At 38.4% G+C, this 25009-nt stretch overlaps 1 pseudogene across 1 annotated transcript; it reads right to left on the bottom strand.

Annotated features, from left to right (window-relative positions):
* Positions 1 to 15579: 15579 nt before the first annotated feature.
* LOC145535925 (high mobility group protein B1 pseudogene) lies at positions 15580 to 16884 on the bottom strand (annotated as a pseudogene). The gene has a single exon (XR_014075536.1). The product of XR_014075536.1 is annotated as a high mobility group protein B1 pseudogene (transcript).
* Positions 16885 to 25009: the final 8125 nt, after the last annotated feature.

Here is a 25009-nt window from a genome sequence, read left to right as displayed (position 1 = left end):
CAAACACAAAGATAGATTATGTGTGCCTCCATTCATGTGAACTGTAAAACCAGGCAAAAGTCATATTAGCTGTTACAAGTCAGGAAAATGGTAGCCCTGGGTGGAGAGTAGAGGAGTGACTAGTGAGTCAAAGAGACCTCAAGGCAGAGCAGGGTGATTAGGTGATGTCTGATTCTTGAGTATGGTACAAGTAACACAGGGTGCATTCAATTTATGAAACTTCATTAAGATGAACACTTATGTGCTCACTTTTTTGTGCATACATTATTTTAAATACTAAGTTTAAAAAAAACATGATCATTACAAAAAGGTAATATATATTCTTTTAGACACATTTAAAAAATACAGAAAAAGAACTAAAAATCACCTGGTAGTTCTGCCATCAAAATATAGCCAATACTAACATTTTATTTTGTTATTTTGTTATCATTATTGTTTTTAAACAAAATGAGAGTCATGGTGTATGTGGAATTTTATATCTAACTTTTGGTAATTTGCATTATATTTTTGTAATTTCCTCATGCCATGAAATATGCTTTGAAGATATGATTTATAATACCTACATTGAATTTGATTACATGGATATGTCTTATCTTATTTGAACCGCCTCATCTGCATGGCATTTAGATTGTTCCCATGTTTTTGTGCTTACAGATAGTGCTGTTTTTAGCAATACTGTGCATAAATCTTTGTGCATATCTCTGATTATTCCTTTATAATACATTACCATAAGTGAAATTACTGAGTCAAGCTCTTGAAAAATATTATCAATTGCTCTCTAAAAGATTCTGTAAACTTAACTCTTACCAGAGATATTCAAATCTACTAGTTTCCTTGCACTATTATCATCACAAGATAACATAGTTAATATTTATTAACACTTTACTGTGAGCCAGTCACTACACATGTTTTTCCTCATTTATTTTTTAAAATAACTCTGAGAGTTAGGTACTCTTATCCTTATTTACAGATGAGGAAACTAAGGCTAGTTTCCTTTCTAGCTAGTAATTACTTTCTCAGCTAGTAATGAGCAGACTTCTGGTGTTTTTCATTACAAGGCACAAGATTTTCAGTTTGTATTGATGTTTTAAAAATTGCCACTTTGATGGGCAAAATACAGTAACATGTTTTTATTTGTACCCTTGATTATTATAAGCTTAATTTTTTCTTTCAAATATCCAGTGATTCTTTACATTTCCCCTCTTGTCAATAGTCTGTTCATGAGCTTTAATCTTTAGTAACATGTTGATCTTTTTTTTTTTTTACTGATTTTTAAAAGCTTTTAAAACAACACATACACATGGTAAAAATGGTAAAGAATAGAAAATTAGCCTCCCTCCCACAACAGAACTCCATCTTCAGTGTGTAAATCTTATAATCATCAACAGTTTACTGTGTGCCCTTCCAGAAAGTTCCCATGCTCATTTTTCCCCACTCATAGAGGTATATATATGTATATATCCTGTATTAGTTTGCTAGGACTATCATAACAAAATCCCAAAGACTGGGTGGCTTAAAAATATAAGTCTATTTATTTTCTCACAAGTTTAGAGGATAGAAGTTCAGATCAAGGTGTGGATTGGGTTGGTTTCTTCTTAGGATTCTCTTCTTGACTTGCAAATAACCACCTTCTTGCTTTATCTTCACATGGCTTTCCCTCCACATGTGTCTATATCCTAATCTCCTCCTCTTATAAAGATAACAGTAAGGTCCAACCAGATGACTTCATTTTATCTTAATTACCTTATTAAAGACACTATCTCCAAATAAAGTTGGTCATATTCTGAGGTATTGGGTGTTATGACTTCAACATATGAATTTTGAAGAGATACAATTCAGACCATAACAAAAGAAAAATACTATACATACAGTATTGTACATTGATTCTTATACATAATGCAATTTGAGGTCAACCCATATCAGCAGATAAAAATCTACTATATTCATTTAAATAGTGGCATATTATTCCATTTTATGGTTATTGTATAAATTGCTTTACCAATTTCCCACAGGAGGACATTAGGGTTTTTTTCCCAGGTATTTCAGGTCATAAATGGGCTTCCCAAGTGGTTCAGTGGTAAGAATACACCTGCCAATGCAGGAGATGAAGGATAGGCGAGTTCAATCCCTGGGTTGGGAAGATCCCCTGGAGGAGGGCATGGACACTCACTCCAGTATTCTTGCCTGGAAAATTCCATGGACAGAAGAGTCTGGTGGGTTACAATCCATGGGGTCAAAAAGAGAGTCAAACATGACTGAGTATACATGCATGCATGCATGAGGTCATAAATCATGCCACTGTGAACATCACCATCCATACATTTCTGTACAATGTAAGTATATATGAGCATAATTTTAAAAGTAGAATCATTGGATAAAAGATCATATGCCCTTAAAATTTTGATAGAACTTGCCAAATTAACTGTCTATAGGGCAACAGAGGATGAGGTGGTTTGATGGCATCACCGATTCTATGGACATGAAATTAGGCAAACTCTGGGAGATGCTGAGGGACAGGGAGGCCTGGTGTGCTGCAGCCCATAGCATCACAAAGAGTCGGATATGACTTAGTGACTGAACAATAACAATACCAAAGTGAAAGGGAGAACTTAATTTCTTGCAACCTTGACAATACTGTATCAAACTTTATATTTAGCATTTTGATAGGTAAAATATGATGTTTTATTCCATTAAAATTAATTTCACATGTTTATAACTATTAGCATTTTATTTCTTAATTAAATATCTTTCACATCACTTTTAGATGTTTTTTATTATGTTGGTCTTTTAATTAACTTATTTTCTTTTTATTTTTTTTGAAGTAGAAAAGAGTAGCTTTTATTGCTTAACTTATTTTATTCTTAAAAGTTCTTTATATATTAAGAAAATTATCCCTTTGTAACATGTGCTATATTTTTAAGAAGATAAATTTAATCTCTCTTCAAATATATGAGAGAGAGTCAAATTTATATGTTTACTTTTATTAGTCTTTTTTTTCCTGTAGCTTCTGAACTACATGAAAATCATCCCACACTGTCAGCATTTTATAAGGTAGTACTATTTCTAATTTGAGGAACTGCTATACTCTTTTCCATACTGTCTATAACAATTTACATTCACACATTACTATTTTTTGATTGCCAGATTTTACATCTGGAAATTTTATAGTTTTTATTTGTTGATTTATTGACTCCTTTATAAACAACAGAATTATTCTAAATTTAATTTAAGAATGCAGAGACATAGTTTTATTTTTGTTTCTAAGGCGAGACTATGTAACAATCACTTTTTTGTCCTGAATGTTATTTTATTTTCAATTTTCTTAATCATATTTTATTCTCTAGGCATTTTCCTGCCTTCTTATAGTCTTTTTTTAAAAATTTTATTGGAATATAGTTTACTTACAATGTTGTGTTAGATTCAGGTGTGCAGCAAAGTGAATCAGTTATACATATACATATATCCCCTCTTTTTAAGATTCTTTTCCCATGTAGGTCATTACGGAGTATTGAGTAGAATTCTCTGTGCTATAGAGTAGGTCCTTATTAGTTATTTATTTTATATATAGTAGTGCATGTATTGGAGAAGGCAATGGCACCCCACTCCAGTACTCTTGCCTGGAAAACCCCATGGACGGAGGAGCCTGGTAGGCTGCAGTCCATGGGGTCGCTTAGAGTCGGACACGACTGAGAGACTTCACTTTCACTTTTCCCTTTCACGCATTGGAGAAGGAAATGGCAACCCACTCCAGTGTTCTTGCCTGGAGAATCCCAGGGATGGCAGAGGCCAGTGGGCTGCCGTCTATGGGGTCGCACAGAGTCAGACACAACTGAGGTGACTTAGCAGTAGCAGTAACAGTGCACGTATATCAATAGGAACCTTTTTTTAAAACCACCTTTTTTTCAATTGGAGTCTAATTACTTTACAATATTGTGGTGGTTTTTGCCATACATTCACATGAATCAGCCATGAGTGTACATGTGTTTCCCATCCTGACCCTCCCTCCCACCTCCCTCCCCATCCCATCCCTCTGGGTCATCCCAGTGCACCAACCCTGAGCACCCTGTCTCATGCATTGAACCTGGACTGGCGATCTGTTTCACATATGATAATATACATGTTTCAATGCTATTTTCTTAAATCATCCCACCGTCGCCTTCTCCCACAGAGTCCAAAAGTCTGTTCTTTACATCTGTGTCTCTTTTGTTGTCTTGCGTATAGGGTCACTATTACCATCTTTCTAAATTCCATATATATGTGTTAATATACAGTATTGGTGTTTTTCTTTCTGGCTTATGTCACTCTGTATAATAGGCTCCAGTTTCATCCACCTCATTAGAACTGATTCAAATGCATTATTTTTAAAAGCTGAGTAATATTCCATTGTGTATATGTACCACAGCTTTCTTTCCATTTGTCTGCTGATGGACGTCTAGGTTGTTCCGTGTCCTGGCTATTGTAAACAGTGCTGCCATGAACATTGGGGTACACGTGTCTCTTTCAATTCTGGTTTCCTCAGTGTGTATGCCCAGCAGTGGGATTTCTGGGTTGTATGGCAGTTCTACTTCCAGTTTTTTAAGGAATCTCCACACTGTTCTCCATAGTGGCTGTACTAGTTTGCATTCCCACCAACAGTGTAAGAGGGTTCCCTTTTCTCCACACCCTCTCCAGCATTTATTGTTCGTAGACTTTTGGATAGCAGCCATTTTGACCAGTGTGAGGTGGTACCTCTTTGTGATTTTGATTTGCATTTCTCTGATAATGAGTGATGTTGAGCACCTTTTCATGTGTTTGTTAGCCATTTGTATGTCTTCTTTGGAGAAATGCCTGTTTAGTTCTTTGGCCCATTTTTTGATTAGGTCATTTATTTTTCTGGAATTCAGCTGCAGGAGTTGCTTGTATATTTTTGAGATTAATACTTTGTCAGTTGTTTCATTTGCTATTATTTTCTCCCATTCTTAAGGCTGACTTTTCACCTTGCTTATAGTTTCCTTCATTGTGCAAAAGCTTTTAAGTTTAATTAGGTTCCATTTGTTTATTTTTGCTTTTATTCCATTACTCTGGGAGGTGAGTCATAGAGGATCATGCTGTGATTTATGTCAGAGATTGTTTTGCCGATGTTTTCCTCTAGGAGTTTTATAGTTTCTGGTCTTATATTTAGATCTTTAATCCATTTTGAGTTTATTATTTTGTATGATGTTACAAAGTGTTCTAGTTTCATTCTTTTACAAGTGGTTGACCAGTTTTCCCAGCACCACTTATCAAAGAGATTGTCTTTTCTTCATTGTATATTCTTGCCTCCTTTGTCGGAGATAAGGTGTCCATAGGTGCATGGATTTATCTCTGGGCTTTCTACTTTGTTCCATTGATCTATATTTCTGTCTTTGTGCAATTACCATACTGTCTTGATGATTGCTGCTATGCAGTATAGCCTGAAGTCAGGCAGGCTGATTCCTCCAGTTCCATTCTTCTTTCTCAAGATTACTTTGCCTATTCGAGGTTTTTTTGTCTTTCCATACAAATTGTGAAATGATTTGTTCCAGTTCTCTGAAAAATAACATTGGTAGCTTGATAGGGATTGCATTGAATCTATATATTGCTTTGGATACTATACTCATTTTCACTATATTGATTCTTCTGATCCATGAACATGGTATATTTCTCCATCTAATTGTGTCATCTTTGATTTTTGTCATCATTGTTTTATAGTTTTCTATATATAGGTCTTTTGTTTCTCTAAGTAGATTTATTCCTAAATATTTTATTCTTTTCGTTGCAATGATGAATGGAATTGTTTCCTTAATTTCTCTTTCTGTTTTCTCATTGTTAGTGTACAGGAATGCAAGAGATTTCTGTGTGTTAATTTTATATCCTGCCACTTCACTATATTCATTGATTAGCTCTAGTAATTTTCTGGTGGAGTCTGTAGGGTTTTCTATGTAGAGGATCATGTCATCTGCAAACAATAAGAGTTTTACTTCTTCTTTTCCAATCTGGATTCTTTTATTTCTTTTTCTTCTCTGATTGCTGTGGCTAAAACTTCCAAAACGATGTTGAATAGTAGTGGTGAGAGTGGGCATCCTTGTCTTGTTCCTGAATTTAGGGGGAATGCTTTCAATTTTTTACCATTGAGCATAATGTTTGCTGTGGGTTTATCATGTATGGCTTTTGTTATGTTGAATTATGTTCTTTCTATGCCCTATTTCTGGAGGGTTTTTATCATAAATGGATGTTGAATTTTGTCAAAGGCTTTCTCTGCATCTATTGAGATAATCGTATGGTTTTTAATCTTTCAATTTATTCATGTGATGTATCACACTGATTGATCTGCAAATATTGAAGAAACCTTGCATCCCTGGGATAAAGCCCACTTGGTCATGATATATGATCTTTTTAATATGTTGTTGGATTCTGTTTGCTAGAATTTTGTTAGGGATTTTTGTGTCTGTGTTCATCAGTGATATTGGCCTGTAGTTTTCTTTTTTGTGGCATCTTTGTCCGGTTTTGGTATTAGGGTGATGGTGTCCTCATAGAATGAATTTGGAAGTTTACCTTCCTCTGCAATTTTCTGGAAGAGTTTGAGTAGGATAGGTGTTAGCTCTTCTCTAAATTATTGGTAGAATGCAGCTGTGAAGCTGTCTGGTCCTGAGCTTTTTTCTGCTGGAATATTTCTGATTACAGTTTTGATTTCCATGTTTGTGATGGGTCTGTTAAGATTTTCTATTTCTTCCTGGTTCAGTTTTGGAAAGTTATACTTTTCTAAGAATTTGTCCATTTCTTCCAGTTTGTCCATTTTATTGGCATATAGTTGCTGATAGTGGCCTCTGATGGTCCTTTGTATTTCTGTGTTGTCTGTTGTGATTTCTCCATTTTCATTTCTAATTTTGTTGAATTGATTCTTCTCCCTTTGTTTCTTGATGAGTCTGGCTAATTGTTTGCCTATTTTATTTATCTTCTGAAAGAACCAGCTTTTAGCTTTGTTGATTTTGGCTATGGTCTCCTTTGTTTCTTTTCCATTTATTTCTGCCCTAATTTTTATAATTTCTTTCCTTCTACTAACCCTGGGGTGCTCATTTCTTCCCTTTCTAGTTGCTTTAGGTGTAGAGTTAGGTTATTTATTTGAATCCTCCCCTGTTTCTTGAAGTAGGCTTCTGTTGCTATGAACCTTCCCCTTAGCACTGCTTTTACTGAATCCCACAGGTTTTGGGTTGTTGTGTTTTCATTGTCATTCGTTTCTATGAATATTTTGATTTCTTTTTTGATTTTTTCTATGATTTGTTGGTTATTCAAAAGTGTGTTGTTTCGCCTCCATATGTTGGAATTTTTAATAGTTTTTTTCCTGTAATTGAGATCTAATCTTACTGCATTGTGGTCAGAAAAGATGCTTGGAATGATTTCAATGTTTTTGAATTTACCAAGGCTAGATTTATGGCCCAGGATGTGATCTATCCTGGAAAAGGTTCCGTGTACACTTGAGAAAATGGTGAAATTCATTGTTTGGGGGAGAAATGTCCTTTATATATCAGTTAAGTCTAGCTGGTCCATTGTGTCATTTAAAGTTTATGTTTTCTTATTGATTTTCTGTTTAGCTGATCTATCCATAGGTGTGAGTGGGGTATTAAAATCTCCCACTATTATTGTGTTATTGTTAATTTCCCCTTTCATACTTGTCAGCATTTGCCTTATATATTGCGGAGTTCCTATGTAGGGTGCATATATATTTATAATTGTTATATCTTCTTCTTGGATTGACCCTTTGATCATTATGTAGTGTCCTTCTTTGACTCTTTTCACAGCCTTTATTTCAAAGTCTATTTTATCTGATATGAGCATTGCTACTCCTGCTTTCTTTTGGTCTCCATTAGCGTAAAATATCATTTCCCAGCCCTTCACTTTCAGTCTGTATGTGTCCCTAGGTTTGAGCTGGGTCTCTTTTAGACAGCATATATAGGGGTCTTGTTTTTGTATCCATTCAGCCAGTCTTTGTCTTTTGGTTGGGGCATTCAACCCATTTACATTTAAGGTAACTATTGATAAGTATGATCCTGTTGCCATTTACTTTGTTGTTTTGGGTTTGAGTTTATACACCTTTTCTGTGTTCCCTGCCTGGAGAAGATCCTTTAATATTTGTTGGAGAGCTGGTTTGGTGGTGCTGAATTCTCTCAGCTTTTGCTTGTCTGTAAAGCTTTTGATTTCTCCTTCATATTTGAACGAGATCCTTGCTGGGTACAGTGATCTGGGATGTAGGGTTTTCTCTTTCATCACTTTAAGTATGTCCTGCCATTCCTTTCTGGCTTGAAGAGTTTCTATTGAAAGATCAGCTGTTATCCTTATGGGGATCTCCTTGGGGGTTATTTGCTGTTTTTTCCTGCTGCTTTTAATATTTGTTCTTTGTGTTCAATCTTTGTTAATTTGATTAGTATGTGTCTTGGGGGTGTTTTGCCTTGGGTTTATCCTGTTTGGGACTCTCTGGGTTTCTTGAACTTGGGTGACTATTTCCTTCCCCACTTTGGGAGAGTTTTCAACTATTATCTCCTCAAATATTTTCTCATGGCCTTTCTTTTTGTCTTCTTCTTCTGGGACTCTTATGATTTGAATGTTGATGTGTTTGACATTGTCCCAGAGGTCTCTGAGGTTGTCCTCATTTCTTTTAATTATTTTTTTCTTTTTTCCTCTCTGTGTCATTTATTTCCACTATTCTATCTTCCACCTCACTTATCCTACCTTCTGCCTCAATTATTCTACTGTTGGTTCCCTCCAGAGTGCTTTTGATGTCAGTTATTGCATTATTCCTTATTGATTGACTCATTTTTACTTCTTCTAGGTCCTTGTTAAACTTTTCTTGCAACTTCTCAATCCTTGCCTCCAGACTATTTATCTGTAACTCTCATTATGCTTTCAAAATTTTGGATCATTTTTACTATCATTATTCTGAATTCTTTTTCAGTTAGACTGCCTACCTGCTCCTCTTTTGTTTGGGTTGGTGGGCATTTATCATGTTCCTTTACCTGCTGAATATTTCTCTGCCTTTTCATCTTGTTTAGGTTTGTGTTTGGGGTGGCTTTTCTGTATGCTGGAAGTTTGTGGTTCCTCTTCATTGCAGAGGTTCCTCCCTGTGTGTAGGGTTGGACGAGTGGCTTGCCAAGGTTTCCTTGTTAGGGAAGCTTACATCTATGTTTTCATGGGTGAAGTTGGATTTCTTCCCTCTGGATTGCAATGAAGTGTACAGTAGTGAGTTTTGAGGTGTCTCTGGGTTTGGTGTGACTTTTAGCCACCTGTATTTTTGTGCTCAGGGTTATGTTCCTGCTTGTTGGAGAATTAGCTTGGAATGTCTTGCTCTGAAACTTGTTGGCTCTTGGGTGGACCTCGGTTTCAGTGTAGGTATGGAGGCTTTTTGATGAGTTCTTGTCAATTAATGTTCCATGAAGTAGGATTTTTCTGGTGTTCTCATGTTTTGGATTTAAGCCTCCTGCCTCTGGCTTTCAGTCTTTTTCTTACAGTAGCCTCAAGACTTCTCCATCCATATAGCACTGATGATAGAACATCTAGTTTAATGCAGAAAAGATTCTCCACAGTGGGGGACACCCAGATATGTTCACAGAGTTATGTGAAGAAGAAAACATGGAGGATGGAGATAGAGGTGACCAGGAGGAGAAGAAGGGGAATCAAAAGGGGAAGAGCAAGCTAGCCAGTAATCACTTCCCTATTTGCTCTCCACAGTTTGGAACACTCAGAGAGTTTCACAGAGTTTCATAGGAAAGAGAAGAGGGAGGAAGGAGATAGAGGTGACCAGGAGGAGAGGAGGGGAAGTCAAAATGAGAGAGACCAATCTAGCCTGTGATCAGTTTCCTAAGTGTTCTCCACAATCCAGAACACCCAAAGAGAGACACAGAGTTAAGTGAAGAAGAGATGGGGGAGGGAGGAGATAGAGGTGACCTGGGGGAGAAAAACGAGAGTCAAAAGGGGAGAGAGCACACTCCTAAGTAATCACACTCCTAAGTAAAAATGGGTACTGAAGATTGGATTCTTAAAGGTACAGAATTGATAACAAATGCCAAAAGGCAAAGATTAAAAATCTAAAGTAGAGGTTAGACTCTCAAAAATACAATATTAAAAAAAAAACAAAACACAGGATCCTCTATGACCCACCTCCCAGAATATTAGAAATAAAAGCAAAAATAAACAAATGGGACTTTATTAAACTTAAAAGCTTTTGCACAACAAAGGAAACTAGAAGCAAGGTGAAAAGACAGCCTTCAGAATGGGAGGAAATAATAGCAAACGAAGCAACTGACAAATAATTAATCTCAAAAATATACAAGCAACTCTGGCAGCTCAATCCCAGAACAATAAACAACCCAATCAAAAAAAATGGGCCAAAGAACTAAACAGGCATTTCTCCAAAGAAGACATATGGATGGCTAACAAACACATGAAAAGATGCTCAACATCACTCATTATCAGAGAAATGCAAATCAAAACCACAATGAGGTACCATCTCACGCCAGTCAGAATGGCTGCTATCCAAAAGTCTACGAACAATAAATGCTGGAGAGGGTATGGAGAGAAGGGAACCCTGTTACACTGTTGGTGGGAATGCAAACTAGTACAGCCGCTGTGGAGAACAGTGTGAAGATTCCTTAAAAAACTGGGAATAGAACTGCCATATTACCCAGCAATCCCACTGCTGGGCATACACACTGAGGAAACCAGAATTGAAAGAGACACGTGTACCCCAATGTTCATCACAGCACGGTTTATAATAGGCAGGACATGGAAGCAACCTAGATGTCCATCAGCAGACGAATGGATAAGAAAGCTGTGGTACGTACACACAATGGAATGTTAGTTATCCATTAAGAAGAATACATTTGAATCAGTTCTAATGAGGTGGATGAAACTGGAGCATATTATACAGAGTGAAGTAAGCCAGAAAGAAAAACAGCAGTACAGTATACTAACGCATATATATGGAATTTAGAAAGGTGGTAATGATAACCCCACATGCGAGACAGCAAAAGAGACACAGATGCATTGGACTCTGTGGGAGTGGGCAAAGGTTGGATGATTTGGAAGAATGGCATTGAAACATGTATATTATCATATGTGAAAAGGATCTCCAGTCCAGGTTCAATGCATGAGACAGGGTGCTCAGGGCTGGTGCACTGGGATGACCCAGAGGGATGGGATGGGGAGGGAGGTGGGAGGGGGATTCAGGATGGGGAACACATGTACACCCATGGCAGATCTATGTCAATTTATGGCAAAACCACTACAATATTGTAAAGTAATTAGCCTCCAATTAAAATAAATAAATTTATATTAAAACAAAACAAAACAGCAAAAATTATTTGAAAAATATGAAATTTGCTTTAAAAATAGTTATTTTTTTCTTCAAAATAATCAGTTCAGTTCAGTTCAGTCGCTCAGTCGTGTCCAACTCTTTGCGACCCCATGAATTGCAGCATGCCAGGCCCCCCTGTCCATCACCAACTCCCGGAGTCCAACCAAACCCATTTCCATCGAGTCGGTTATGCCATCCAACCATCTCATCCTCCATCGTCCTCTTCTCCTTCTGCCCCCAATCCTACCCAGCATTAGGGTCCCTTCCAATGATTCAACCCTTCGCATGAGGTGGCCCAAGAATTGGAGCTTCAGCTTCAACATCAGACCTTCCAATGAACACCCAGGATTGATCTCTTTTAGGATGGATTGATTGGATCTCCTTGCAGTCCAAGGGACTCTCAAGAGTCTTCTCCAACACCACAGTTCAAAAGCATCAGTTCTGCGGCGCTCAGCTTTCTTCACTGTCCAACTCTCACATCCATACATGACCACTGGAAAAACCATAGCCTTGACTAGACGGACTTTTGTTGGCAAAGTAATGTCTGTGCTTTTAAATATGCTATCTAGGTTGGCCATAACCTTCCTTCCAAGGAGTAAGCGTCTTTTAATTTCATGGCTGCAATCACCATCAGCAGTGATTTTGGAGCCCCCCAAAATAAAGTCTGACACTGTTTCCCCATCTATTTCCCATGAAGTGATGGGACCAGATGCTATGATCTTAGTTTTCTGAACGTTGAGCTTTAAGCCAACTTTTTCACTCTCCTCTTTCACCTTCATCAAGAGGCTCTTTAGTTCTTCTTCACTTTCTGCCATAAGGGTGGTGTCATCTGCATATCTGAGGTTATTGATATTTCTCCCGGCAATCTTGATTCCAGCTTGTGTTTCTTCCAGCCCAGTGTTTCTCATGATGTACTCTGCATATAAGTTAAATAAGCAGGGTGACAATATACAGCCTTGATGTACTCCTTTTCCTATTTGGAACCAGTCTGTTGTTCCATGTCCAGTTCTAACTGTTGCTTCCTGACCTGCATACAGGTTTCTCAAGAGGCAGGTGAGGTGGTCTGGTATTCCCATCTCTTTCAGAATTTTCCACAGTTTATTGTGACCCACACAGTCAAAGGCTTTGGCATAGTCAATAAGGCAGAAATAGATGTTTTTCTGGAACTCTCTTGCTTTTTTGATGATCCAGCGGTTATTGGCAAAATAATGCTGCTGCTGCTGCTGCTGCTAAGTCGCTTCAGTCGTGTCCGACTCTGTGCGACCCCATAGACGGCAGCCCACCAGGCTCCGCCATCCCTGAGATTCTCCAGGCAAGAATACTGGGGTGAGTTGCCATTTCCTTCTCCAGTGCATGAAAGGGAAAAGTGAAAGTGAAGTCGCTCAGTCGTGTCCGACTCTCAGCGACCCCATGGACTGTAGCCTACCAGGCTCCTCCGTCCATGGGATTTTCCAGGCAAGAGTACTGGAGTGGGGTGCCATTGCCTTCTCCGGGCAAAATAATAGTGGGTTTTAAAAATGAAAATTTAAGGAGTAAGAAAGAACTTAAAATAAAAAAAATATTAAGAAATGATAATAGTAAAATACATCTAGGAATTTCTCTGGAGCTGTTGAGGGCAGTGTGGGGTCAGTTCAGTTTCAGATAGTTCTTTATTCCAGCTTATACTTCTTCTCAAGTTCTATAGGTCTTCCAATGTAGGCAGTGCTAACTACAGCGTTTTAATCTGTTGCACCTGTCACTTCCAAAGCAGTTCCCTCTTCTTTGTTTATTTTGGCCTCCTCTGTTTGCAAGTCTCTTCAGTATCTAAATTCCCCCCTGACACCAGGGGGCGATGGTGGTCATTTATTTAGGCTCTCTTGTTCAGTTGTGCTGTGGGGAGGGAGGTATACTGCAAACAAATATCACTGGCATGTGTGGGGAGTGCTCGCAGTGTCTGGGCCACACTGTGTTTGGCCCCATTCACAGCGTGTGTGTTTTCTCAGTCTACAGTGCTCAGGTTACAGGTTTCTCTGCCCGGCAACTATCTAAGGTGGGCCCTAGGTTGCATGAACTTCCCAGGTCTACGCCGCTCAAGTTCAGGATCTTGGGTACTCCACAAAAGCACAGACTCAGTTGGGCCTGCGTTTTGTGCCCTTCCCAGGTCCGAGCAGCTCAGGTGACCAGGTGCTTGGCAAGCGCACTCTCCCCAGGTGCGGTGCGTCTTATCACCTCCCCGGTCCCAGCCACTCGGTTTCCTGGGTGTGCAGTGGGAGCGCCATCTCAGGTGTGCCATGTGTCTCCTCTGGGGAGCTGATCTCTGGCTGTGACCATTTTGGTGGATGTCAACCATCCAGGATCCCAGGAAGACTTGGTTAGCAATTGGGAGCTTGCTTGCAGTTTGGTAAGGGATGCCATCTCTGGGGCGGATTTTACCCCTCGCCTTCAGGCTCTGGCTGTTGCCTGCCTGCCTCTCTGCCTTCCACGGGGGATGGGCTGGTCCTCACCTGGCTAGCCCTCCTCTGGTATTCAGGCAGTCCTTTGTTCTATGAGCGGGCCTGACCGTGCCTTAGGTTGGAGCTTTTCACAGGAAAGTTCTCTCTCTCTCTCTTTCCTCTTTTTTTTTTTTTTTTTCTCTCTGGCTATCCCATGGTTTGTGTTGCTCTCTCACGTTAGCTTCCTCAGATTGCCCTCAGGGCATTCAGGCCCAGTCCTTACCCTAAGCAATGCATCCTGCGCCTCCTTGTTCAGCCCCTGCTTGCTGGTGGCGGACGCAAACATCTGGGTTACTTCTCTGCTGGGAGTTGCAGTTAGGTGAGTAATCTGTGGGGTTTATTTATTCATTTTTTCCTCCCAGTTATGTTGCCCTCTGAGATTCCAAAACTCCCCACAAACCCGCTGGTGAGAGGGTTTCCTGGTGTTTGGAATCTTCTCTTTCACAACTCCCTCCCCGGGACGGGTCTCCATCCCTAAGTCTTTTGTCTCTCTTTTTATCTTTTATATTTTGTCCTACCTCCTTTCAAAGACAATAGGCTGCCTTTCTGGGTGCCTGGTGTCCTCCGCCAGCGTTCAGAAGTTGTTTTGTGGTATTTGCTCAGCATTCAAATGATCTTTCATGAATTTGTGGTAGAGAAAGTGGTCTCCCCTTCTTATTCCTCGTCCTGAATGTTATTTTCACCTCTTGATCCATACTATTTTTCATGTTAAGGGTGTATGCATCAATTTTTATTTTAACCAGATTTAGATGTTTTTCTTGTATATGTGTGTGTGTGTGTATATGTGTGTGTATATATATATATATATATATAATGTTAAATAAAATGTGTTTTTAGCATCTCTGGAGATAATAACAGATTTCTCTTTTACATTTTTGTAAAATAAGATGACATTTTCTTTTTCATTTCAATTATGTAAGTGAGTTCTCCAGTCTTCACTGGAACCTTTTCTTAAAATTCCAAATCACAAATCTAATCTGTTGTCCCATGCAACAGTAAGAAATCCTATCTTCTACCAAGTTCTACTCCTGTATATCTAGAAATGCCAAAGGAATCTATCCATGTTACACAAACTCACTTCTCATTTTCTGTCTCATCCAGACACCTGATTCCATACTGCTGTCTACTTATAGCTATCTCTTAACTTGCTTCCATTTCTCAGCTGTCATTCTTCCCTTTACTATTTTCTCACAAGCATGGAAAGTGACCTTCCCTTTAGTTCCCTGCAGAGTTAGCTGAGGGTGGGTTGTAAAATTTAACAAGACTTTACAAAAGGCTTAGAGAAAACAGAAAGGCATTATATTCCAGACACATAAAACTGAGTTCTGTTTAATAGATACTCATACCTCTAAGACCCAAGTCTCTCCATCAAAGTCATGGGTACATCTTAGCTTGAAGCTGACACTTTCAATGGGAGATGTGACCTCTAACTATGATCCTGCCACCATTTTTATGGAGGCACTTACCACCTCTTGAGAAGAATAAAGCCCTTGAACATGTATCTTATAACCTGTGATCACGACTCCAGCTTTTATAAGTCTATTTTATCTGTCTGATGGAACTGCTAAACAATGAAGTGTGAGGAATGTATATTACAATCCCTTCATTCAGTGACATCAAGTTAGTAGCTTAAAATCACCACTGGTGGAGATAGTTACACCATGGATATTTGAAAATGCTGCAAATAAGGGCTTGACTTGTTGTTGTTGTCGATTTTCTAGACTTAATCATGTGATATAGAAAATGTCACCAATGAAGATTACGTTTTTTTTTTACTAATAAAAAAATTGTATTTACTTAGAAGCATTCAGAATGTCAACAAAACAGCTGCAACTTTTTTTCTTTTTCTTTTTGCAATTACAGAGTGGTATCAGTTAACAGAACAACAATTATTCGTATAAGCTGCATCAGAGACAACTGAAGATGAAAAAACTACCATCCCCATATATAACTAATTTGTGTTGTGCACCAACAAGAACCTGCTTTAAATTTCCATGCCAATTTACAACCCCCATACTGTACCAGGCAAGGTTAGTGGCTACTGAAAATACCACCAGGACAGGGCTATCTAAAGACACATTCGGTAGTGTGTTAACTATACAAAAAAAAGACACTGTACAGTTTAAAAACAAATCTTACACAGCCTTACATTTCAATTTTTTTTTTCTTTAAAAGGAGTGAGTTGTGTACAGGGGGGTTAAATGCTTTATAGACAAGAAAAAAAAAAACTGCAGTAGAACCAACTTATTCATCATCATCATCTACTTCTTCCTCCTCATCCTCTTCATCTTCTTCCTCCTCCTCATCCTCTTCATCTTCTTCCTCCTCCTCATCCTCTTCATCTTCCTCATCTTCCTCCTCTTCCTTCTTTTTCTTGCTTTTTTCAGCCTTGACAACTCCCTTTTTTGCTGCATCAGGCTTTCCTTTAGCTCGGTATGTGGCAATATCCTTTTCATACTTTTCCTTCAGCTTAGCAGCCGTCTTCTCATAAGGCTGCTTGTCATCCGCAGCAGTGTTATTCCACATCTCTCCCAGTTTCTTTGCAACATCACCAATGGACAAGCCAGGATGTCCGCCTTTGATTTTTGCACGATACTCAGAACAAAACAAGAAAAAGGCTGAAGGAGGCCTCTTGGGTGCATTGGGATCCTTGAACTTCTTTTTTGTTTCCCCTTTAGGAGGGATACAAGTTTTCATTTCTCTTTCATAACGGGCCTTGTCCGCCTTTGCCATGTCTTCAAATTTTCCTTTCTCTTTAGCAGACATGGTCTTCCACCTCTCTGAGCATTTCTTAGATAACTCTGAGAAGCTGACTGAAGCATCTGGGTGCTTCTTCTTGTGCTCCTCCCGGCAAGTTTGCACAAAGAATGCATATGATGGCATTTTGCCTCTCGGCTTCTTAGGATCTCCTTTGCTCATGTTTAATTATTTTTCCTCCGTGAGGCACAGAGTCACCCAGTGCCCGTCCGGCTCTCACTTGCCCTGGCACTGTCTCTATGGAGCTCAATGTACTGCAATGGCTGTGAGAGTGGGAGCCAGACGCAGCCTCCTCACTCTCTCCACTCTGTAACATTCTGAAGATTACATTTAAAAGGGTATTGTTTTGTAGGCATTACATTGTGAATAGTACAAAAATATTGAGCAGATATTCTTTTAGTATTAGAAAACTATAATCAGATTCAGTGAGGTTGTCATTCCTGTCATTGATAAACCTGTCATTGGTTGCCAGTTTCCAGTGTATATCTGTGTTATTTCACTTGAATGCTACTTTTTGATGTAAATGAAAATAACAACATTCATGTTGGAAACTAAACACATTCATAGTCTCCAACCATAGTTTGGTTATGGATACAAGAGTCTGGCAAAACTTAATGGAAACATTTCATAAGAATCAACTGGCTGTATGGAATTTACCAAAGAAAGAATACTGTATATTTTATAAATATTTATAAATTGTGTGATAGCCATCCTTTAAGTCAGCAAATTTTATTATATTTATAGTATGTGTATGTGTACACACACATACTATTTTTCTAAAGAACTAGTTGATGAACCCTGGCCAGCACACCACTGATATAGAAGATTTAGGACACTGCATTATGGATTTTATTTATAGTGAGATGGGAAGGATTTGAGGGGATTTTCAAGAGAGAAAATAACATGATTTAACTTAGGACTTAGCAGGATTTAATGGGATCAGAGTGGCTTTCATGCTGAGAACAGACTGTCAGGTGGAGGCAAGGAGACCAGTTAGGAAGCTACTGGCAATAATCCAGATGACAGTGGTTAGGACAAGGGTGATAGGAGTGGAGATAGTGAAAAGTTGTCAGATTCTGGATATGTTTTGAAGTTAGAATTCACAGGCTTGCTGATGGGTTAAATGTATATTTTGAAAGAAAGAGTAAAATTGAGGGTAACTCTAAGGTTTTTGCCTTGATCAACAGAACAAGTGGAGTTGCCACTCACTGAGATAGGGAAGACTACGGGAATAAAGTATCTGAGGAGATTGTCAGGAGCTGCTTTGGATGCTTTAAGATGCTTGTTTAACTCCCAAGTGGTGATGCAGATTAAGCTGTTGAAAATAAGAGTGTGGAGTCAGTTCAGACTCTAGGTAAATCTGTGAGTCATCAACATATAGATGCCTAAAGCATGTGACTGGATAAAATCACCTTGTGAGTGAAAATAGATAGTAAAGCAAAATGATGCAAGAACTGAACCCTGAAGTATTCCAATATTTGGAGGATAGAATATGAGGAAGAACAGACAAAAGAGATTTGCAAGAATTGGGCAAAAATGTAGAGAACACAAAATGGCTGTATTGTCCTAGAAGTCTTATTAAGAGTATTTCAGAATTAGAAGTGATTAGCTGTGTTAAATCCTGCTGATGGGTCAAATACGATGAAGTCACGAATGCTTGCTGGATCTAAGAACATGAAAGTCATATGATAATCTAATATTAGAGTAGCTTAAGTGGATTGGTGAGGTAAAATTTTATTTGAATAGTTCAAGGAAAAAAACAAGAGATAAATTTCAGATAAGGAATGTAGAGAGTTGTTTCAAGAAAAATGGAAGGATAAAATGGAACAGTAGTTGAAGGGGACATGGGGTCAAGAGAGCTTTTTTGTTTAGAATGAGAATTAGAAATAGTTGTATGCTGAGGGCAAGGGGGAGGGTTTCAAGATGCAGAGGACAGAGGGGAAATTGCCTGAGTAGGCAATAAAGGAAAGAATGCCCAAGTTGGGGAGAGTTTAGGCTTGGTCACAGGCTGGCAGGAACAGTCACCCATAGCAACAAGATAGAATACATGACCACAGGTACAGATGGGTGTGTAGATGAAGAAGTGGGAGCTTTGGGAAGTCCTGGCTTCTTCTATATTTGCAGAATGTGAACAAGGGCAAAGAGGTGTTAAAAGACTGGGGGGAGAAGAGACAGTGTGAAATGGTCCTCTGGGAGAGTAAAAATGAATAGACTAGGAGACAAAAATGATGGGAAACTAAATTACAAGTGAGTTCAGGGGCAATCGTGCTCGACTCTTTGCGACCCCAGGGACCCCAGAAAGCCAGTTTTCCCTGTCCATCACCAACGCCCAGAGCTTACCCAAACTCATGTCCATTGAGTCGGTGATGTCATCCAACCATCTCATCCTCTGCTGTTCCTTTCTCCTCCCACCTTCAACCTTTCCCAGCAACCGGGTCTTTTCTAATGAGTCAGCTCTTCACATAAGGTGACCAAAGTATTGGACCTTCAGCTTCAACATCAGTCCTTCCAATGAATATTTAGGACTGATTTCCTTTAGAATGGACTGGATGGATCTCTTTGCAATGCAAGAGTATTCTCCAACACCACAGTTCAAAAGCATCAATACTTCAGTGCTCAGCATTCTTTAAAGTCCAACTCTCATGTCCATACGTGACTACTGGAAAAACCATAGCTTTGACTAGACAGTCCTTTGTTGGCAAAATAATGTCTCTGCTTTTTAATATGCTGTCTAGGTTGGTCACAGCTTTTCTTCCTAGGAGCAAGTGTCTGTTAATTTCATGGCTGCAGTCACCATCTGCAGTGATTTTGGAGCCCAAGAAAGTAAAGTCTGTCACTGTTTCCATTTTTTCCCCATTTATTTGCCATGAAGTGATGGGACCAGATGCCATGATCTTAGTTTTCTGAATGTTGAGCTTTAAGCCAACTTTTTCACTCTTCTCTTTCACTTTCATCAAGAGGCTCTTTAGTTCTTCTTTGATTTCTGCCATAAGGCTGGTGTCATCTGCATATCTCAGGTTATTGATATTTCTCAGAACAATCTTGATTCCAGCTTGTGCTTCAACCAGCCTGGCATTTTACATGATGTACTCTGCATATAATTTAAATAACTAGGGTGACGATATACAGCCTTGACATACTACTTTCCCGATTTGGAACCAGTCTGTTGTTCCATGTCCAGTTCTAACTGTTGCTTCTTGACCTGCAGACAGATTTATCAAGTGGTATGGTATTCCCATCTCTTGAGGAATTTTCCAGTTTGTTGTGATCCACACAGGCAAAGGCTTTGGCATAGTCAATAAAGCATAAGTAGATGTTTTTCTGGAACTCGCTTGCTTTTTCGATGATCCAAAGGATGTTGGCAATTTGATCCCTGGTTCCTCTGCCTTTTCTAAAACCAGCTTGAACATCTGGAAGTTCACAATTCACCTACTGTTGAAGCCTGGCTTGGGGAATTTTGATCATTACTTTATTAGCGTGTGAGTTGAGTGCAATCATGCCGTAGTTTGAGCATTCTTTGGCATTGCCTTTCTTTGGGATTGGAATGAAAACTGACATTTTCCAGTCCCTTGGCCATTGCTGTGTTTTCCAAATTTGCTGGCATATTGAGTGCAACACTTTCACAGCATCATCGTTCAGGATTTGAAATAGTTTAACTGGAATTCCATCACCTCTACTAGCTTTGTTTGTAGTGATGCTTCCTAAGGCCCACTTGACTTGGCATTCTAAGATGCCTGGCTTTAGTTGAGTGATCTCACAATTGTGATTATCTGGGTCATGAATAGCTTTTTTGTATAGTTCTTCTGTGTATTCTTGCCTCCTCTTCTTCATATCTTCTGCTTCTGTTAGGTCCATACCATTTCTGTCCTTTATTGTGCCCATGTTTACTATGATGGCTACTCCATCTTCTTGGAGAAATGCTTGCTGAGTCACTCAGTCATGTCTGACTCTTTGAGACCCCGTGGATTGTAGACCATCAGGCTGCTCTGTCCGTGGGATTCTCCAGGCAATAATACTAGAGTGGGTTGCCATTTGCTCCTCCAGGGAATCCTCCCGACCTAGGAATTGAACCAATGGCAACCCACTCCAGTACTCTTGCCTGGAAAATTCTATGGATGGGGGAGCCTGGTAGGCTACAGTCTGTGGAATTGCAAAGAGTTGGACACGACTGAGCAACTTCACTGGTTCACTGGTTCACTCCTGCAGTGAAGGTGGATTCTTTACCATTAAGCCACTTAGGAAGCCTGTACTAACTACTAGCTAGCATTTACTGAGCCAGCCACTGTGCTAAGCACTTCATCATCATTATCTTATTCAATCTTCACCATAACCTTATTTATTGGATATAACTATTTCCACATCTTACAGATGAGGAAACTGAGCCTATGAGATATATTTTTATGTGTTTACAAAACTATTAAATGTCAAAACCATTATTCAAATCTAATTTAGTTTATCTCTAGGGCCGTATTTCTTAAGTACATTGAGAGCCTTATTAGGATATTGTAAGTACTCTGGATTTTACTTATCATGAAATGTATATTTTAAGCTATAGTAATATTTCAGATGGGCTTCCCTGGTGGCTCAGACAGTAAAGAATCTTTCACTTTCACAATATTTCAGATATTCAAGGAACAATTCAAAAAGTCACTGTGGTAGGCAGAATTATGGCATATGCAGATGTCTATGTCTTAATCCCTATAATTCATCAATATATTTCATTACATGGCAAAGAGAGATTAAAGGTACAGATAGAATTAAGATGGCTAATCAACAGACTTCCCTGGTGGCTTAGCTGATAAAGAATCCGCCTGCAATGTGGGAGACCTGGGTTCGATCCCTGGGTTGGGAAGATCCCCTGGAGAAGGGACAGGCTACCCACTCCAGTATTCTGGCCTGGAGAATTCCATGAACTGTATAGTCCATGGGGTCGCAAAGTGTCGGACACAATCGAGTGACTTTCACTTTCGCTTTCAATCAGCAGACAGTGCAATTATCTGGGACTGCCCAATGTAATTAGAAATTTGCTTAAAAGTGAAAAAATGCAACAGAGTAAGAAAAGTGGAGAGATATCAGCCTTGGTCCACTATTATTGGTCTTGAAGATGGAGAAATGGAACCATGAGATACGGAAAATGGACTAACTTTAGAAAGTGAAAGAGATAAGGAAACAAATTCTTCCCTTGAATCTCCAAAAGGAATATAGCCCTATACACCTTGATTTTATCTTGGTGATAATCATTTAAGAATTTTGTCCTTCATAATTTTCAGACGATAAATTTCTGTAACTCTAAGCCACTCAAATCAGGGCAATTATTTGTTATAGCAGCAATAGGAAATTGATACAGTCATAATTAACTTTTCTTTCTCCTGCTCCATCATCTCTACCTCAATCCATAACTAAAAGTTTTGTGGGTTTTATCTCCTTAATATTTGTTGATTCATCACTGCCCCTACCACCATGGTGTTCTAGGAATAATTTAAGATTCTTACTTGGTTAATATATTCAAACAAGGCCATTTATTTTCGTTTTTGTTTAATTCATCAGATCATTATCACTCAACTAGATATTTGCAGTATTATCTTTGCTAGCTATCTTGCCTTCCACATATAAGCCACAGTCCACATTTGTGCAAAGTTATTCATCATTCTAAAATGCATAAAATTACACTGGGGAATGTGTTAAAAGGGAAGAGCCTTGGATAAAGCCTGAAGATGGAGGAAGAAATACGTTTTTTCCTTGTTTCTGTGTAGGATTAGCTTTGTTTGTTCAAGCCATTTGTTTATCCTTATTGTTTCCACACAAAATATTTTGCTTAGAAATTGCAACCATGCAGAGTACAGGAAAGTAGATGGTCTGCACAGCTGACAGTCACGTGGGTATATTGCTATTTCTTATTCTTTCTTACCACAAGATTTTGCAATGCAAACTAATGATTAATTTTCACTTTCCCAGTTAAGAAACTGTTAATCAAGGAGCTGATGGTGCATATTTTCAAAGGAGAATTGAACTTGATAACTTTTTAGAAGTGTTTTACTCTAATCAGGGAAGGCCAATAAAGAAACAATGATTATTCTCTCATTATTTTACAATAGTGTAGTAACAGATGCAAAGAGAGATATTTATCCCAATTTATTCCTAAGTTCTGATGCTCTATATTTAAATTGTTCATTTGGTGTGATAGAATGACAGCTGGATTGGAGTCCTGAATTCCAAGGATGAATTCTGTCTTCAATTGCAAGTATGGGCTCACAACAAGCCCACGAGATTTCAGTTTGCTCATCTAGAAAAATGAGAGTAGAAAGGAAATTAACTCAAGTTGGATGCTGGGCTATACACATTACACCCATTGTCTCATTTAATCTCCAGGAAAAGCAAGGGAGCATTAGCTCAAGGATCTATCTTTTCATTCATCTCTCTAAAACCTCAAACCTGTGTAATATCTCATAGGCTGAAATATGAACTCTGGAAATCTGTAGACCTCAGTTATAATTCTTGGAGGAAGTATCCATTTCCCCTAGAGGACATCAGGAAGCCTGGTTTCTAGTAACTACTTTACTACTGATAAACTCTGTAACTTTGGGCAAACCACACGCTTTCTCGAAGCCTCTGTTATTTTCCCTTCTGCAAAATGAGAGCACTGACTTATTTCTACAGTCCCTTCTCTTTGGTAGTTTATGCCAGAAGTTGGTGATCATTTTCTACAAAGGGCCAGGTAGCAAGTATTTATATGTTGCAGGGTACAACGATGTCTCTGTCACAACTATTCAACTCTGCCTTTACAGCACAAAAACAGCTGTAGACAATATGTAAATGAACAGGCTTGGCTGAATTCCAATAATACTCAACTCACAAAGCTGATGATGGCTTGGTTTTAGCCCAGGGGACCTAGTTTGCTGACCCTTATCTATACAGAAATAACAGATTTTGTGTGTGTCAGCTCTTCCCTTTCTTTTTTGAACCAAGATATCAAGAACTGTGTCTTGTACATCTCTAACCTAAAGATATCTCTTTATTGAAGCAGAGTTTATCTATGTGCTTCAATTAAAAAAAAAAGGATAAAACTAAGAATTTGGAGAAATTAATGGTCTGGATTTTGGTAGCAGCTTGTTAAGAGCAGCACTTAGTTACATAAAGAGCAGAAACAGCAAACACCTTGATGAATAAAAGTCATATAACAGTTATATAGATTTTAAAAATTATTCTTATCTATCCCAATTTTAATGTACCTTACATGAATCATCAAGAGTTACCAAAAACGTTGCTTTTCTGAAATGCACAATGATCTTCAATGAGACCTATTGCCTACAAGAGAATGTTTTACAAAGGATGGGAAGGAGAGGAGAACAAAGAGTTCTCATGAATTCCTACTCACAGTAAATGGACAAATGATATGTTAAGATATATTTGATTATGTTCTGCAACTGTAAAGAGGAGTAAGTGGAAACTGGAAAGTGCTCTAGAAATCATTTTCAAGGCCAGCATTTGAACTATGAATAACTTTGGGTCTGTATACTGTAAGCTTTCATTATGGGTGGCCTGGCTAGCTGCACCTTTGGGAGCATCACTCTGCAATTTATTTTTTGTTTTGTTTTTCACTGTTGTTTAATTCTAGTAGCTCATAGTGCTGAAGATGGATCTGATGCCAATGTGTCACCAACGATTTTCATCACAGTAATAAGTTCTTCTGAAAACAAAGGGGGGCTCATTGGCACATTGACAAATTCCCCCAAAGCAAGTTTGCAGTGTGGGCTTCTAAACTAGCAAGAGTTTTGACGTTTGTGTGTTCTATTTATTTTATATTCTCATTGTTTTCTTTCTACTCTGCAAAGCTTTGAACTTCACTTGTTCAATGAGTTCAGTCATAGAAAATATTCAGAGGACATGGGCAGATGGTGAATTCACCAGGGAATTTATGCAATTCTCTGGCTCATTCCATCAATCGAGAATTATAGAGAAACAACCCCAGTATGAGCTGAAGCATATTCTGCCTTGAAGAAAGACAGAAATGACAAAATGATTAAAAAATAAATTTGAGTAGCCCTCTGTTTTCCCTGTAGAATACTTCTAATTAGATTTTTGATGAAATCTGCTGGTTCCTCATCCCTGATAGTTGCATTTTTTTAGTTCATTATAGCGTTTTTATCACTGCTATTTTTGTTGTTGTAATAACATTTTCTCATTATTTTTTGTCTAATCAGCCTTTAGTGAATTTTAGAAATAAATATGTATTTATTGTATGAGCTTTAGCATTTTGGGGTGCTTACTTTTGACATGATTAACTTGCCTTATTTTACAAATTTGAAACAGAATTTATCATGATGCAAAAATGATTTTATATATATAATACAGATGTACACACAGATATATGTGTGTATATAACTATAAACTTATGCCTCCCAAAAAGATCTGTGTCAACTCCTATGGTTATCAATGA

This window comes from Giraffa tippelskirchi, chromosome X, assembly GCF_054371585.1.
Source record: "Giraffa tippelskirchi isolate mGirTip1 chromosome X, T2T-mGirTip1v1.2.pri, whole genome shotgun sequence".
Classification (NCBI taxonomy): domain Eukaryota; kingdom Metazoa; phylum Chordata; class Mammalia; order Artiodactyla; family Giraffidae; genus Giraffa; species Giraffa tippelskirchi.
Note: the sequence above shows the minus strand (reverse complement) of the source record. Positions and strands in the feature narration are given on the sequence as shown.